Consider the following 18,441-nt stretch of genomic DNA (forward strand, 5'->3'; position numbering starts at 1 on the left):
ATAGAATTTAAAAAAAGATTTGTTTGGATCTTATAAAAATAATCTGCAGAAAAGGTGATCATTACTTAAGGTTTAGTATTCCCAAGCACTGATCCTGCTCACAATCTTCTTTCCATCCCCATGTTCTGGTTCCCTGTGTCTCTTGGCTGAACTTAGTAAGATCCTCTCCTCTTCCATTCACCTGGATTGAGTTACTCAAAGTGACTCATTGTAGCGCTCCATCAGCACTGAGACCTACATGTAACAGGGAAAGAGCCTCAGGGCTAAAGTTTTAACAGCTAAAATAAATCAAAGCGCTAACCACTGATAAATGACTGTACTCTAAACTCATTAGGTCATGCACAAGATACAATGGAGGGCAGCTGCACTAGATTGCATCACCACAATAACATTTCTGCCTTTAATCAAAAGAGCCTGCTTAACCTTTTCCTGCTGACTTTGATGAACATCTTAAAACTGGACTCTTTCCTGGAGTCTGCGTGTAATGCGATTCAGGTGTAGATAGGTTTTTTTTACATGATTGAAAACGATGCCTCGTATCATCATGGTTTTCCTAGCAGTTAATCTGCACTCTATTTTTTCAGCACTGAAAAAGAGAGAGAGAGAGAGAGAGAGACAGCGATCCTTAGCAGTGCAGGAAAGCTGGCGTTCCTCTCGCAGCCACGAGGATTTGGCAGCCGCTCGGAGTGATGGACAGAAAATGATTAATGAGAGAACCACGTACAATTAGGCTGGGATTCCAGCAAGTGTTTTCCCTCTGTGTTCTGCGTGGATGTCAGAATGCCACAATCCTGCATCTGCGTCCCTCAGAGCTCTCGCTCTTTTCTCGATCGGCAACAGGTGGCTGATTCCGGGAGATGAATGTCCGTAAAGAGGAGAGAGAGAGAAAAAAAAAAAGATAAATTAATAACGGAGTTGAAAAGTAACCCTGCAGTGAGGAGCTCCGTGTGCTGAGCGGCTTTCTCTCCTCCTTAACGAATTCGTCATCATTCACCGCTAATGACTGCTAATTGCTAATCCTGCTGTCGTACCACCCTCTCGGATGTTTGCGATTCTGCCTAGATTTTTTTTCTTCTCATATTAGATAATGTGCTGACAAATATGCTTAGAAATGTGAATGCGATTTATTAGTCTATTTCTGATTAATTACAAAAACAAGAAATAGAGCTGAATTAAAAAGCCTGCTTTATTCTGATCATTAGAGCTCCGAATGAGCTTTGGCTAAACTGGACCATCACATCCCATGGCTTCAAAGTACATTTCCTCAGTTAGAAGCAAATGGCTGAAGACTAATGACAAGGCGACATGAGACCTTGATGTCATTATCCAGCAAGCCATTTTCATTTCCTGCTCATTTTCTTGTCCCTCCAACACTCGATCCGTTTACATTTTAGCCCAACTTTTCCCATTATGCTAGTGCCTTGAGGCTTAGCGCTTCCAGCAACTTCACATTTTCACTTAGCGCTACGCTCTCAATCACAAAGTCATGTGGCGCTTTTAAACCTCTGGAAATCTCCGAGCAGGTTTCATTTTAACAGATAGTATTTCCAATCTGGCAGAAGTTTGCATCAGTGTGGGTGTCTTGTCCACTTGATGAACGGTCTACAGCTTTGGTTCTCAAAGTGGCTAGTGTGGCCAAGGGCAAGTGAATTGCTAATTTAGTTAAAGTGGGTGAAATCACAAAGCGTTATTAGTGAAGGTATTAAGGTCATAAATAATGCCAACTGGAAACAGTTGCTGTTTCTAATAATTACAAAATCGATCTCTTTAACATAAAGATGCTAAATAAATAGATAAAAAAATAAACAATAATTCATACCTGGTGGCACAATGGTGTGCACTGTGGCCTTGCGCTTCCTGGGTCGAAGGGTTTGATTCCCGCCTTCGGATGTGTGTGCGTGAAGTTTCAACGTTCTCCCTGGTCTTCGTTGGTTTTCTGCGGTGGCTGAGAAATTTAAAAGAAAATAACAACAACAAAACAATTTAAATAACAAATTCATAAACAAAGTAACAAAACCAGAAACAAAATAACAAATCAGAAAATACAATGACAATTCAGTCAAACCAGTAACAGTACTGTAGGTATCATTTGCAAATGAAATTTTTATCGCTGATTGGAAAAGACATCTGTCACTTAAGATATATAGGTCCTTCTTGTATGTCTTGTGACAGATGTCTCGTCCAATCAGCAGTAAGAATAAACGAACTGGAAGGGTTGGGTATAGTTTGCGAATTAAATTCTTAAATAAGACTTTCATTCGCAAACTATACCTACCTTTTCTGTTTTTTCTGAATTGTTGTTTTGTTTTCTGATTTGTGATTTTGTTTTTTAAATGATTATTTGGCTTTCGTGTTTTGTTGTTTTGTTTTTGAATTTGTTATTTAGTTTTTGGTTTTGTTATTTTGTTTTTAAATGTGTTGTTTTGTTTTAATTTTTTGTTTTTTTGTTTTTAAATTTATTTTGTTTTCCTGTTTTGTTATTTGGTTTTAAAATTTGTCATTTTGTTTTTTTCGTGTTTTGTTATTTTTTTTTTAATTAGTTATTTTGTTTTCGTGTTTTCTTATTTTATTATTGGATTTGTCATTTTGTTTGTTTCTTTGTTTTTAAATTTGTTATTTTGTTTGTTTCTTTGTTTTTAAATTTGTTATTTTCTTTTCAGTTTTGTTATTTTGTTTTTAAATTTCTAATTTTGTTTTTGTTATTTTGTTTTGCAGATCTTGTCCACCGTAGTTTCCTCTGGGTGCTAAATAAAGGTATGAATAATTAACAAATCATTTTTAGAGTGGGAGTGAGATCATTTGAAATACAGGTACAATGTTATGGGATAGTAAGATATGGCCCAACACAAAGCAGATGTAAGGTTACCAGCATGTTGTTAGCATTCCAGGTTTTTTTGGGGGGGGTTCAAATCTCACCTCTGGTCTACGTGCATGGCGTTTGCATGTTTTCCCAGAATTCCTCTTACAGTCCCAATGCATTATAGATTGGCCTTTCCAAATTGAATGATTAAGATTGTGCTTGTGCTCTGTAATGGGTTTGCACCACATCCAGAGGGTATGGTACTGTATGCCAGCTTGTGCCCCAAGTTCTCCATGATATGTTATGGCTCCCCTGTGACCCTACATCGGACAGAAGTTAGGGTAGATGGATGGAAATACAATGTTTTGTCTGTTTTGTTTATCTATATTCACAGTTAATGTTGTGGAACTTTCAGAAAAACACATTATACTAAAACAACCTTAAGAAAAAACATTAAAGTAGATACAAACAGCCATTAAACCACCAGACTTTTGACAGCTTTATCTCATGTTAACTAAACAAATATTTCCTCCAGAGCCATATCCAAACATCTCCTTATCCCACCATATTGATTATTATAAACATTTAAACATCATTTAGATGATCTCTTCTAACATCATCTTCCATTCCTTCTTTCAAACTGCTGGATATTATATAGTTTAGATTAAGTCCAGACACTTAGCATTTGTTTCTGCTGTTGAGGATGATGACGATTCCACTTCCTATTGGAGTTCTTGTGATGTGGAAGCCTCTGACTTGCTGCTGCTGATGTCTCAGTATGGTCTGCTTGGGATGTGTCTGGTGAATGAGGATGGTTCCATTTTATAATTATAAAGATCTTGGATTCGGTTGATGCAGGCGGTTTTCCTGTGATGGCTTTCGACTGCAAACACTCAATAAGTTTCTGAATGAAATTTGAGCAGACTCTATATTAACTTAAACACCTTTGCTGTTCTATTGAACCTCATACTGTAGCACATACACTGTATCACAACCTAATCTATGGACATACTATCTGATATCTGTTGGATTTTTTATATATGGTCTTTACTGCTTTATCCTGTGTACAGGGTCCCGTGGGTCCTAAAGCCTATCCCTGGAGACTTAGGGCATGAGGCGGGGTAGACCGTGGACAGGGTGCCAATCCACCGCATGGCACATACATACACACACTTTTTTGGTAACATTAAATAAGCCTAATTTGCATGTCTTTGGACTGTGGGAGGAAACTGGAGTACCTGGAGGAAACCCACCAAGCACGGGGAGAACCTGCAAACTCCCTCCACACAGACCTGAGGTGGAAATCAAACCCGAAAACTGAGGGTGCAAGGTGATCGTACTAACCACTAAGCCACTGTGCAGTCCAGCACAAATTTTATTCACTGTCAATATGCACTACTTTAAAAAAAGGTTAGTTTTTTTTTACACTTAGCCATTTAGCTGAATTTTTATTGTAGGTCTCTGTGGCTCTAGTACCGCTCGGGACAATAGTAACAGCGGTACTCAGTGCTGATGGTTGGTTATGTAAAGACAAATTCTTGACCTTGGCAATCTTGTAACTTGTGAATAATTCAGAGCTTCAGAGTCGAGAAAAAGTAAACACCCCCCGGTTTGTGTGTTTGTACCCCTAATACAGTACTCGTGGTAAAAACTGTGATATTTTTATTGTACCAGAACGTTAGATTACAATCCATAACTCACTCCCAGATCAACCACACACACCTCAGCCGATCGATCCCCTCGACAGGCACGGAACAGGAAAATATATATATTTGTGCGCTCGTTATTCACACATCAGAGTGAATCTGCTCCACACACAATCAGTGTAGAGACGGAGAGTTATTGATCTTTCAGCTGTGCAATCAGCACGTGATGGTGCTTACGGCACTCTGGTTTAGTTTGGCAGTTCGATGCCTTATAAAGGCCAAACCTGAAATCTCCCACAGGCAGGAATGGGGAATTTACATAACTCACAGTCTCTTCATGTTTGATATTGAATTACATATGGGGTAATAGGGTAAAAATTCAATACCAGTGTGCTTACAGGACAAACAATCCTATTAAACGTGTCACTAATCAAACATACTGTACGTGGCACCAGCTAACTGGGACTGAGAGAGACAGATGGAGAAGGACATGGACCTGAAATGGACAGGGATGATTTTGTACTAATTTATTGAAGCAACTGGGAATTTTTTGTGTGATTGGTGAAATCAGTCACATGACCGGATCCATTTATTGGATTCAGTCCATATTTAGTTATTAAATTAAGGAATAAGGAAGTAGTTGCTAACGTCAACAAAATGGACCTTTTGGATAGACAGACAGACAGACAGGCAGACAGACAGGCAGACAGATAGATAAATAGTTCTCTCTAGACCCCCGGCTGCGAGAGTCTACAGCATCAGGTATCACCCAAATAAGGACGCTCGAGGGTTCCCTCAGGGTTTCTTTCTCTACAGGAGCTTACTCATTGGGAAACACACTGACAAAAAAAAATTATTTACATCCAGAATTTCTGCAAATATACTTTGCAACAAAGTCAATTGTAAAAAAAGTGCCATACAAATAAAACTGCATCTTAAACACCTGAGAACAAAGACTCTCACATAATGCAGGGGTACAATCAGGGATACATTCACATTTTACATTTAGGCATTTGGCAGACGCCCTTATCCAGAGCGACTTACTTTTTTTTTTGTCTCGTTATACTGTACATTTGAGCAGTTGAGGGTTAAGGGTCTTGCTCAAAGGCCCAACAGTGGTCACTTGGAGGTCATGGTGGTTGAACCTGGAGCCTTCCGAACCGTAGTGCAACCTAAGAGCTACCCCTGGCCATACGAGGCAGTTTTTTGTACTGTGGGAGGAAACCGGACACCTGGACGAAACACACCTTGTATATGGAGAACAAGCAAACTAGACAAACACACACACAAGCTTATGCAATGTCACAACTTTTTTGTTTTGATTTTCAATTCGCACTCGTCACTAGGAGGCTCCCACATTAAGGCTACCACTACCAGTCAGTCGAGGAGGGCCGAAGACTATCGCGCGTTTCCTCCAACCACAAGACACCAACTGACCGCATCTTTCTTTTTAAACTGCTCGCTCAGACCCCACTGGGGGCAGCGTAACACACCCAGACGACAGCGCTATCGGCTCCTTCCACTTGCTTGAGCTTACAGACGCCCCTGATTAGCTGTAGTGCTGTGATTGATGTGAGAGCTCTTTGTGCCTCCCATCCCACCTCGCTGAGAGAGCTCGGCCAATCAGCTCTCTCTAGACCCCCGGCTGCGAGAGTCTACAGCATCAGGAATCGAACAGGTGATGACTGGATAATAGGGTGAGCACTTTACCACTGCAACATACATGGGTCCACGAATTCTATTTCTGTTCATAGTTACATTTATTTCTCTCCATGATCTTGTCCCAATGATGTGAGAGTCTGACTGCTGTGTAACATCCTAAAGGTTCTTACTGGGGAGACTAAGGTCTGGACTCTGTGATGGCCAAACCATGTGTGAAAATGACGTTTTATGCTCCCTGAACCACCCTTTCACACTCTGACTGATGAATCCTGGCATCATCATCTTTGACATCCAGTAAATACTTCATCTTATCGCATATGAAATCGTTTGTTGCAGAGGGAAAATTTCGCGCCCAGTTGTTCCATTTTCACGCAGCGTGCCTGACATTTGCGAATGTGTCAAATACTCTGAAATGATTCCAGATGACCGTGAAGGATCCACATTCTGCAGCCCATAAATCATTTCATTCATCACGCACAGCCTTGAGTGAAGTGTTCACAGTGTGCCATCTTTTGTTCATTCAGTGTCTCCTGAGCCAGGCTCTTAATCCGACTATCAGCTCCGAGAAAACATGTTTGCTTTGGTGTCACTGAGTTTATTTATCTTCATCTCTTTTTTTTTTATTCCACATTATGATCCATTTGAAAAAGACAAGGCGAAGGCTTTGAGCGTCACCGTGAAGAAATGTGTGTTTCATGCGGCAACGTCCTGGTTGAAGGTTTCTTCAGAAATCAGTTGGATTTACTGCAGCAACGTAAGATTCAAAACAGAGCAGAGAAAGAGAGAGAGAGAGAGAGATGGCTTGTGGCTGTGTGATTAGTATTAATCTGAAATATAATTACATATTAATTAAAATCCTTTTTCAGTATTACATTAGTGCTCAGGCATGGAACTAGTCTCATTACAAGGTATTAGCTTAAAGCACTGTAATGTGTAAAATAACTTTACACTTACATTGCCTGTTCTCTACCTTTATAACCTTAATACTTAAAACTTTAACTGTAACACTCATACAGTAATGTACAGTAAGTGTAATGGTCTGGAAAACTCTTAAATGGGAAATCATGACATTTATCCTGCATATACAAAATATATACAGTAAAATCGGTCACACACACTCTTGGCTGTGATTACGGTGCCTACTGTGTTGACCAGTTCATGTGTGAAAATGATTCCTCATCAGTGTTGGGTGGCGTTACTTTTGAAAGTAACCAATTACATTACAAAATTACTGTCTTCAAAAAGTAATCAGTTACATTACAGCGTTACTTTCTGATAAAAGTAACTAGTTCGAGTACTTTTCCATTGTAGAAAATGAAAACTCCTTTGTGATTCCCCATGCATGTTGTTTTAGTCAAGACCTTTATAATTATTCCACCATCATCACTCAGCGAAGTTTGGCCCATAATCTGTTACCTACTAACACCCCTATCTCACCTACGCGGTTTCGCGCGGTGGCCGTACAATAAGTACGGTTCATCATGATTCACTGCGAGTTTTGATTAGGTTTTCATCTTTCCGTGCGTCGGTCCTCACATAGTCGAACCGCACAGGTGAGGTAGGGGTGTAACAGCAGGAGTAACAGAGGGGGGGCGGGTTATCTGGGTTTGTACAGTAGGACGACTTTCACACACACACTAAGGGATTGGGAATGACTGTTGTCTGGCTCACGGGTTACATAAATTTTCTGAATAACGGATTACATTTTTAAAAAAGTAACTAAATAACTGAGTACTTAAATGGCGGACCTAACGCGTTAGATTACCCGTTACTTTAAAAAAGTAATCCAAGTACTTTAACGCGTTATTTTTTAACACGTTACACCCAACACTGTTCCTCATGCACACAGAAACACTCCGTCACAATTAGAGTCCTGGATTATGTTTGTGCCATCAGGGAGAAAAGAAATGCTCGATCATTCAGGTGGTCAGCTGACTTCATTTTATTGCCACATAACATTACTGAGTCTAGACCTGAGCAACTGATGCAACCCCAGATCATTGGACACAATATATAATGGGTAAGATCTCTCACCTTCTCACCCTGACGCGTCTATCGCTCTGGAATAGGCTCAATCTGGACTCTACAGGTCACATGACCTTATTCCAGCACAGCTGTTTAGTCCCAATCATATTGTGTTTCACTATTAAACATAGATGTAATTTCAACATTAGTTTAAGAGATCTCAACCACATTTCCTCCACAGCGTTGACAGTTCAGCAATATTTTTAGTGGGTTTATATGTATTTTGGGTTTTAACAAAATCCATTTATTTCAGTAATCTTCCAAGTTTTCTTTGTCGAATGCAGGATAATGATTTGATTCTTCTGAAACATGAGGTTTTTTTTTTTGTTCATGCAGTGTAGATCTTAAAGTGTTCCTGAAATGTTTCTCCATTTCCATGTATCTCAACCACAAGTCCACTGTTAAGGCATTGGACTACAGTTCAGAAGGTCCCAGGTTCAAACCCTACCACGACTAAGTTGCCCCTGTTGGGTCCTCAAGCAAGGAACTTAACCCTCAGATGTATAACGAGATAAAAACGTAAGTCGCTCTGAATAAGGGGGGCGTCTGCCAATTGCTGTGATGTTCTAGCCGTTTAAAATCTGCTTTAATTAAAAAGGAAGAAAATTACATTTTAAAGATCCTCAGAAGCTGCATGAGTGACGTCAGGACCAGGAGGTGACCTGAGAAAATCTCCATCTCCAATCTCAGGTTAACAATACAACACTGCTCTATGAGAACCGGTTCCACATCATTTAGTTTTTTCCCCCATCAGTGGATGTTCTTTTCAACAACCTACTTACAGCAAGCGAGCAGAACTGGTCCTGGCTCCAGACTCTGGAACCGTGTCTTTGTGATGATTGCGTTATTGTATTGTATTGTATGTGGATTGATTTTGTATGCATTGTTTATGATTATTTGATACAGTATTTGTGTCTGTACGGCTGGTCTGATAATCTGTATGCGTACACACGCACTGTACACGCTGTATTTTGCACCGATCCGTCATATCAAATTTACATTTGGTGAAAAAATCATTCTGATTTTGTTCAAGTTTTCAAATAGTAATAATACAAAAGTGGTTTTGCATTAAGTGTGTCTCTAGTTAAGTTTATTCCCAGAAATCCCCAATGGAGTGTGAATCAGAGCACATACTCAGTCTGTACTGATAACTCTTTCAAGGTGGTGCGTGAGTCGGGGAGATCGATAAACGGAACTACTGCCTCGCTCCATGTGTTAAAGCAAGGCCAGATTTGTGTGTGTGTGTGTGTGTGTGTGTGTGCATGATGTATTGGACACAATGTGTAACAGGTGTGAGGGCTTGAGAGGAAAGCGAGCACTCCAGCTGTCCCTGCAGTTTCAGGTCACGTCCTCCCCATCTGCCATCTCCTGCACCCTCTGTGTCCCAACACCTGAATTGTGTGTCAGCCAAGTGGCGTCTCCAGCCACGGGTCAGAAACTGATTCCCTCCTTCAGCCTCCCTACATCCCTGTCCCACCTGCCCAGTGCGCCCTACTTCTGCTCACTCCGAAGCGGAGACAGGAAGAGGGACGTGCCGCTTAGGAAACAAGTCCATGTGGGAATTGTACAATTATAATAACTAAGAACCTATTCTGTTGTGTTGGAATATTGTACTGCTTTTGATACATGGTCAATATGTGTGCATGGAAAATAGATCAAATTAGATTTATGCAAGTAGCTCTAGACTACTATCTACTAAATTTATATATATAAACATTAAGCCGTAATGTAAAGACAGTACAGAAGTAAATAGCTGACATATCTTTGTTTAAGGAGTGCTCGTTAACCAGGGTTGCCAGGTTTCAGATAAATTCCCAGCCCCAAAACAGCAACCTCAAAAATGCACAACCTGAAACTATCGCAAAAATAAGTTCAGGCATATCATGAATAAAGGAACACACATTTTTCCTTTTTTTCTTTCTCAGCCTGTGGATGTAATACAAGGTCACGGTGGTGTGTGTGCATTTCTGATTTTCAAACATTATCCACTCCATAATCCCCCCTTTTCCTTGCAACATATCCCATGATAGAAATAATTCTGTCTTATACAATATTTTGTTTGTGGAACTGATTTTAATGTAAATCTGATCATTTGTTGTGAAAAATGTCATTCATTTTTGGTGCCATAACTGAGTTCAAAATTAATTGAATCAGAAAAGCAAAACAGGAAACGGACCTAATTTTTTAAAAGAAACTTAAAAAATTTAACTTTAAATTCACTCACTCACTCATCGTCTAGAGCGTTTTATCCAGGGTCACGGGGGTCCTGGAGCCTATCACAGGAGACTAGGGTGGCAGGGTACACCCTGGATGGGGTACCTATCCATCACAGGGAACACACACTTGCTCATTCACACACTATGAGCAATGTGGGAACGTTTGGACTGTACGAGGAAACCAGAGTACCGGAGGAAACGACCAAGCATGAAAAAAGGAAGTGTAGATTCACATCAAGTGTCTAACACATCATTGTTGAATCCTTCGTTCTGATTGGTTGGAAGGGGTTAATTAATTGTTCTATAACATCTGCTCTTATACTGTACAGAAGCATGCGTAGTTATAAGGCGAATAATAATGTTACATGAATGCAATTCTTCTGATATGCTACCGTTTCTATAGCAACGACTGACTAGGACCTGTATATCAGATGCTCTACATATGATGGCTCAGAACTAGGGGAATTTTTACAGACGTTCCACAACATTAAACACAACTATTAATGGATCAATACACTTCCTGGTCTCCGCCCCAAAAATACAGTGATGTTTGGATTTAAGTAAGCAAATATTTAAGGTTTTTATATTTGGATAATACCAGATGTAATTAGTATATTTTAGCACAGACAGGGTGCCAATCCATCGCAGTGATGTCACAATTAATTTCTGCTATTTTTTATGTCATAGTGTGGGCACACTTTAAATGATTGTTCCGCACACACACACATAAACATTATCATGTTACTCACACAATCACATGTGAAATATATACAAGAGGAAGCTTTGTGCTTGATTAAAGGGTTGCAGGTACTGTTTAGTTTTGTTCTTCCAGCAGTATAAAGGAGGCTACAGTCAGCCGATCAATGCTTGTTGTCGTCTATTTGATTAGATCCAGCGGTGTGAAGTCTCACAGCAAGGTGCGATATCTGAAAACAACACTGATGCTCAGTAAATTAAGGAAGCTGTTTGTACTTGTAGCTAGGATGATTTCACCGTGCAGGTTTATTCATAATCCATTATCTAAACATCAGAGAAAAAAGCCAAATCTACAGACAACAATAAAGTAAAACATTCCTAATAATAGTGAGATTTTCACGGCAAGAAGTTTCATTAATAATCTTTTTGTTCTCTGAATTACATTCATTATTGTCAGCTCGAGAAGCAGCCTAGGCAAACTGATAAATATTTCATTGGTTTTATCATGCTCCTCTCCCGTCTCCCACTGCCACAAGCTTAATTCAAATTACACTAGCCTGAAAGAAATCGATCCGGAGAAGAAACATAATTTTGGAGTTCGCCATCAAGCTCCTCCTAGCAATGTAATTACGCTCTACGGGGCATTTGTTACTTGCTTGTAGATAGGCTCTCTTAAACACGGTAATTGCATTGACTGGATTCCATGGCCAGGCATTTAAAACAGCGCAATGAGTGAACGGGGAGCTATTAGAGCTGGAACTGTGCGTGATGGATGGGTTCTTGCAGGGACCCTCACCACAGCTGTCTCTGTAAAGTCAGCAAGCATTACAAGCTCACCTGCTGTATAACGGATGCCATGTCTTTCAAACTTTAACGAGTCGACAAAATTTTTACAGAAAAATGTCATGTAACCCTTTAAAATCCTCACTAAGAAAAAAGTAAAAAAAAAAATTTTTTTTCTAAACCTCAGTATAGGCCTCTGCCAAATGGTAGAGAAGTCACTTCATGGTAAAACTATCAATATAAATACAAATACGAAAACATACATACAAACATTTCAGAGTTTTAGAACGTTCAAGGCACAACTTCATCTAAGGATTTTATTAGAATAGCTCAGGATCTCTCAACCAAATTGTAGAGATACTGTAGCTATATAAGGTAAAAAAAAAACATAATAAGAAATATATACTTTAATGAACATTAAAATGAACATTAAAATGAGAAGTCATCTCAAGATCACAAAAAGTTTAAAATAGTATTAAATGACTGACTGAACTGGTATCAGATGTAAATTTATAATAAAAACTTTTTTAAAGCATTCTTTTTTTCAGTTATATTCCACATTAAATGTGATTGTACCGTGCATTTACAGTAACAGCTATATATATATCTATATGAGTGTGAGTTTAAAAGACATGTGGCATTACTGACTATTTACTTCAACATAAAAAAAACTCACAAAAACATAAGGAGCATAGTACACTAGAGTATATGGATAAAAGTACCTGGCTAAAGCTGTTCATTATTGAATTCAGGTGTTTCAATCAGGTCCCCAGCAAAAGGCAATCTTAATGCTTCAGCATAGTCAGTATAGACATCTTGGACAATGCCGTGCTCCCAACTTGGTGGCAACAGCCTGAAGAAGTGTTGTCAGGAAGGTTGCGAGGTTAGGTCCCGCCCATTCCTTGAGAAATAACTTAATACAGTATATAAATGTAAGTTGCCCCTGGTGTCTGCCGTCTGCCATACTATATAACTACAGGCATAAAACACTAGGTATAATAATAATAATAATAATTACTAATAGTAAATACTTGAGCAGCAGGATGCAGAAACGGTCTCTGGCATGTTCACTTATTCCACCTTCCTTGTAGAGACCAAGGAACCTGCTTTTGTCTTTCACTATATGCATAATTAAAAACAAGAGATTTCTCCTTTAAGTCCGCTTCAGATTCCGAGCACGAAATGCAATGAAACCTGACGCCCTCCTTACCTGCTATCCCTGGTGCAGGCTAATGCTAAGCCATGCACTGGGTCTGGATTTGCTGAAACACAAGCAAAGGCTTATTCTTATTCAGAGCTCTGTATTGCACACGGGAATCCAAGGGCAGCTCCGTGCCACACACTTCATCAAGGATAGAAAGCCCTTTCTAAACACCTACCGTGTCGTTGGTGTGCCTCGCATAGTGTCGTATTAAATCAGGAGTACAATAATCATTCAGTGAATACGTAATGCACCGGGGCACCACAGAAATCCCCAGCACAATAAGCCGTATGATATTACGGTCGGGCCGCGCATGATGAGTAGCCGATTCGTTCGGTTTCGGCCTCAGACGGGAAGAAGAGGTAACAGTGGGAAATACGGCGTGACTTAGGACATGTAGAGCACTCGAGCATCCAGCACTGCTGTGAGGGGAGAGTACACTGTACGTTCATTCTCAACACACTTATAAGAAATGGTTTTATTCCCAGTCACGACTTCCAGGTGATACTGCTAATGGAAATGCTGTGCAGTTTTATGGAATCTGTGTAGATTTGGACAGACACACACACCATCTAAAGTCAAGAGCTTCAGTTAATGTTCACAACAAATATTACTACAATACATACAGTACATTTTATCTGGTACTTTAGACAACACATCACTTAAACCCCATGAACTAGCATCCAGACAAGTATTAATATTTTATGAAAATGGTCTTAAATTATAAGCCTAAATAATTTTTTGACTGGGATGAAAGCAATGCCATGGACAACCACCATACAAAGGTTACACCAAATTCTCACAAAGTCAAGTCATACGTATGGATGGTCTATAATCGAATAGATAGATTAATAAATGGATGGACTGATAGATAGATGGATGGATGGATGGATGGATGGGAAGATCTTTATTGTGACTGCACAGTACAGGTACTTTCTACCAGAAGTGCAAATTGCATCAGTGAAAATAGTGGCATTGTGCAACTTGTAAGGTGTGGGTTAAATAAGATGATGTACATATACTGTATGCAGTAAATATTATATGACATCGCTACGCTGTGAATATATGCAGTAACTATAAATTAGATAATGCTAAAAACTGGAAAAGTGAACATTTTTAGCCCACTCTGTATAAAACTCACTCACTCATCGCCTATGCCACTTTATTCTGTATTTATGTATGTATGACTGTATACAGGTATTCCAAGAGACTTAGGGCACAATGGGTACACCCTGGACAGGGGGCCAGTCCATCACAGGGCACACACACACACACACACATATATATGTATTTATATATTATAGTCTAATCTGTTTGGTATTCGGACTGTGGGAGGAAACCAGAGTACACAAAGGAAACCCAGGTAGCTCCATGGGTCCAGCATTTTCTTCCCATGCTTGGTTGGTTTCCTCTGGGTACTTCGGTTTCCTCCCACAGTCCAAAGACATGCAGCTTAGGTTAGGCTAATTGGCGTTCCCAAAAAAGGATAGGCTTCAGGTATACAGTATACTGTATTGTGTATACAGGATAAAGCGCTATAGATGATGCGTGAGAGTGAGTGAGTGTTAACTTTAGGCTTCTAATGTTAGCTTATTTACTCGCCTATTTATTATCTGGTTGGGAATCTCCTAGCGGCAGGGATCTACTGTAGCTCTGTGGATAAGACACTGGACTACTTATCCGAAGGTCACAGCTTTAAACCCCAGCGCCAAAAAAAGCTGCCTAATGCCAGATGCTTAATGAGATAAACCTAAGTTGCTCTGGATAAGGGCGTCTGCCAAATGCCATAAAATGCAAATGTAGTTGTTGAGTTTGTAAATGTTGTGACTATACAATCAGCCATGATTTAAGGGTGAAGGGCAGGAACTATTAGAGAAGATTGAAACTTAATTTGGTAGCACATAGAAGCAGTACTGTGCAGAGACACGAGACAACTCTGAGGTGTCCATATTAGGATTCTCGATGCGTAGATCCGTCCACGTAGATAACCTTGAAGTTTAACATCTGTCTAAATAATTTTAAAAACAAGATTAAAATTCCTGTTTTTTTTTAACATATAGTTTAAAACCATCAAGCTGGAGGAGTCGACCGGGGAGTTGAGACTCACTGAAAAGAGCTGATGTTCACAAAAGCTTGTGAAGTTGTGAAGAACAAGAAACGGCAGTCTGTTGTAAAGCCTTTAAAGAGATTTAAAACAGAGCTTCTTTTTGTGTCTGATCAGATTTAAGATCACTAAATGCAGGTGAATAGATAGATAATCAGAAGGTTAATTAGTTTTTTGTGCAAGACTTTATCAACCTAAACAGCTTCATGGTTGCTGTCAGCACTTATCATGGCCAACCTGCTTTTAAACGAAATAAGGAATTTCGAGTTTTGTTTAAAAGCTATCTGAGAGACATTTCAATTTCCACACAAGGAAAGAAAAGCAGTTAAACACTCCGAGTTAGCGGTTGTCATGAAGCAGATGTATATCTATCTATTTTAGAAGCAATCATTTCATTAAAGATTTCAAACCATTTTAACACAAATTTGGTTAAAATTTTTGGTTAAAAACCAAATGTGCTTTTTACAGGGAAAACATTATTCAAACTGTTGATGAAAAGTCAGCTTGTTTACTGATAGTTTTCTATAGTGTTAACAAATCCACATACTGTATTTGATTTAGAACAGGTTTAAACCAGATGTTCATCCTAATGCATCCCTTATGTTACTTGTGCACTCTCCTGACTGGGGTTCTCCATCAGGACACGGAACCACAATGTTCCACAAGACAGGCGGAGATACTCCACTGTTCTTTGAGGCACAACAGCGAAATGCTGTTACAGGCAAATAATAAAGACCATGTTAAAGGTTCCTACTGTAATTAACATTTTTAATGTTAAGTTCTCTTAAGTTGAGTATTTTCCTAAAACAGTAAATAACAAAATGTATTATTTGCAAAAGTACTGTGCAAAAGTCTTGATCTCCCCCCTCCCTCATTTCTTCGCATTAAATAAAATACTATTATGTAGATTAAATAAAACAAAATGGGAACAAATGTTTAACTGTGACAGGCTGCAAACTGCCTAAAGAGATGATGTACAAATCGATTGTTTATGTAACAACCTCAGCAGCAACCTCATTTCCCCTCTCGTCTGTTCCAACCACTCATTATTCAGCATCACCAGTACACTAATGACCGGTCTGATCATCTGTCATCATCTGCACCTGTTTCTCACTGGTTTATGCCTTAAGTTAGTTTTTTTAATGCTGAAATGATTTATTCAGCAACATGTAAACACCTCAATCCGAACAGTCTGAATAACAAACTACTGATTGGAAGGTCTCAGGTTCAAACACCAGCAACACCACGTTTCCACTGTTGAGAAGGAACTTCAGATGCTCAGATGTATAATGTGTCTCTCTGGATATGGGTGTCTGCCAAATGCTGTAAATTTAAACTTGCCAGAAAAGATGGAAAAGCCTAGTCTAAGCTAACCTCAAGATGGAGAAAATATGTTTTATTTCTGACACATTTAATGCTTGCCGGTGGCACTGTGGCCTCACATCTCCAGGGTCGAGGGTTCGATTCCCGCGTCAGGTCTGTGTGCATGGTGTTCGCGGGTTGTCCATACGCTTGGTGGGTTTCCTTCCAAAGACATGCAGATTTAGTTAATTACCATTAACTAAATGGTTCAAAAACATTTCTGTCTATGTTATTGTAGCTAATGATGAGTTGCTGTTATAGAGAATGATAACATGTGAGAAAGAAAACTAATCAACACCTCTTGCTCAGTGTTGTGATATACAGTATTTATAATGCTAAACTATTCAATAAGTCAATCGATTATTAAGTAATGAAAGAAAATGAATCAGGGTTCCCTGTCTATGTTCACTCCGCACTTCAAGAGGAGCTAAAATTTCATGTAGTATTTTTTCTTCCTGAACACATTAACATAAAGAAATCCTGGTTTAATGTTGAGTTTGATGTTCTTGATTGTTTGACATGACAGTATCGAAAACAGGATGATCGTAAGTCTTGTATAAAGCCTCTCATTTCATAAATAAACAAGAGAATAAATCATAAGAGGATGGAATAGGTGGGAAACAGCCGAGATGAAGACACTAATGGCTCCATCTTTCATGGAGGAGGAGCTGTCAGCATCACTATTCTCACGGGTGAGCTCATGGCTGTCGCTTTGCACAGAGAGAAGAGAACAAATCAATTTTAGGAGAGAGATCAGAGGTCTTAGAGTGAGTGAATATGACGATCTGACTATGAAAGCATAATTATACTGTACTTTGAATAGTATCACTGCATGTGCAGTATGTTTTTTTTATATTTTGATCTGTCCACATACATTAATGAAATACAGAATGCCCTCATACTGTACTGTAGGGCGACGTATTCTTGCGTCTTTTCTGTGATCGGTACCTAAGGGGTTGGTTTCCAGCTCGACGCCATATTGTCATTTACACACTCCGGCAATTTGACATCGCCAATTAGCCTGTGTGAGAAAACCGGAGTACCAGGAGGAAACCCTTGAAGCACGGGGAGAACATGCAAACTCCATACACATAGACCTGAGGTGGGACTCAAACCCAGACCCTGGAGGTGCAAGGCGACAGTGCTAACCACTAAACCACAGTACTGTACATGTAGCAAATCGTTTCCAAAGACATTAGCACGATGCATCATGTTACACCAGATGTATGGAGAATGCTTCACATAAGCAGATATTATAATGTGGTTTTTTTTGTTGGTTTGTTGATATGGTTAAGTTCTATGTGAGAGGAAATCTTTTGGTGGGAGTCTTCAGTGTCAGAACATTATACCTGGACAGGTCACATGACTAGATCTTCGTGTTCTCCTCAGGCAGGATTGGAACCAGATACAGCGTTGTAGAACGTCATCTCCTTGGTTTGATGTTTGTGCTTCCTGAGATGCATTTCTTCTTAACACGGGTGTAAAGAGCGCTTATTTGAGTTAGTGTAGCCATGTTGTTAAACTAGACTGGTGTTTATCCATTTTCATCAACAAATGATTTCTGCTTATAGAACAGACTTTCACTTGATGCTTTTACTGGTTTATATATATATAATTATAGAATAAGATATTGTTTAGATGGAAAACAAATCCAATTTGTTTCACAAATCTGATCTTCAGCCTGACTGTCCACGATGTTATTTGAAAGTGATCAGATCGGATTTGGCTCTGTTCAGACAGGCATGTTGTCAAACTATCTGCATTGGTTGCTGTGGAAATGATGTTGTAGGGTTGGGTTCACATTGTGCGACACCAAATACTGGCAACTTATAACAACAGACAGATAACAACAAGACATTTGAGAAAGGAGGCATCACCTTTCACCTCGTCCTCTGTCCAGGGACTATCTTTCCCCATTCCTATCTCTATTTCTTCCATCATTTTCC

Source organism: Clarias gariepinus, chromosome 15 (assembly GCF_024256425.1).
Source record: "Clarias gariepinus isolate MV-2021 ecotype Netherlands chromosome 15, CGAR_prim_01v2, whole genome shotgun sequence".
Taxonomy (NCBI): domain Eukaryota; kingdom Metazoa; phylum Chordata; class Actinopteri; order Siluriformes; family Clariidae; genus Clarias; species Clarias gariepinus.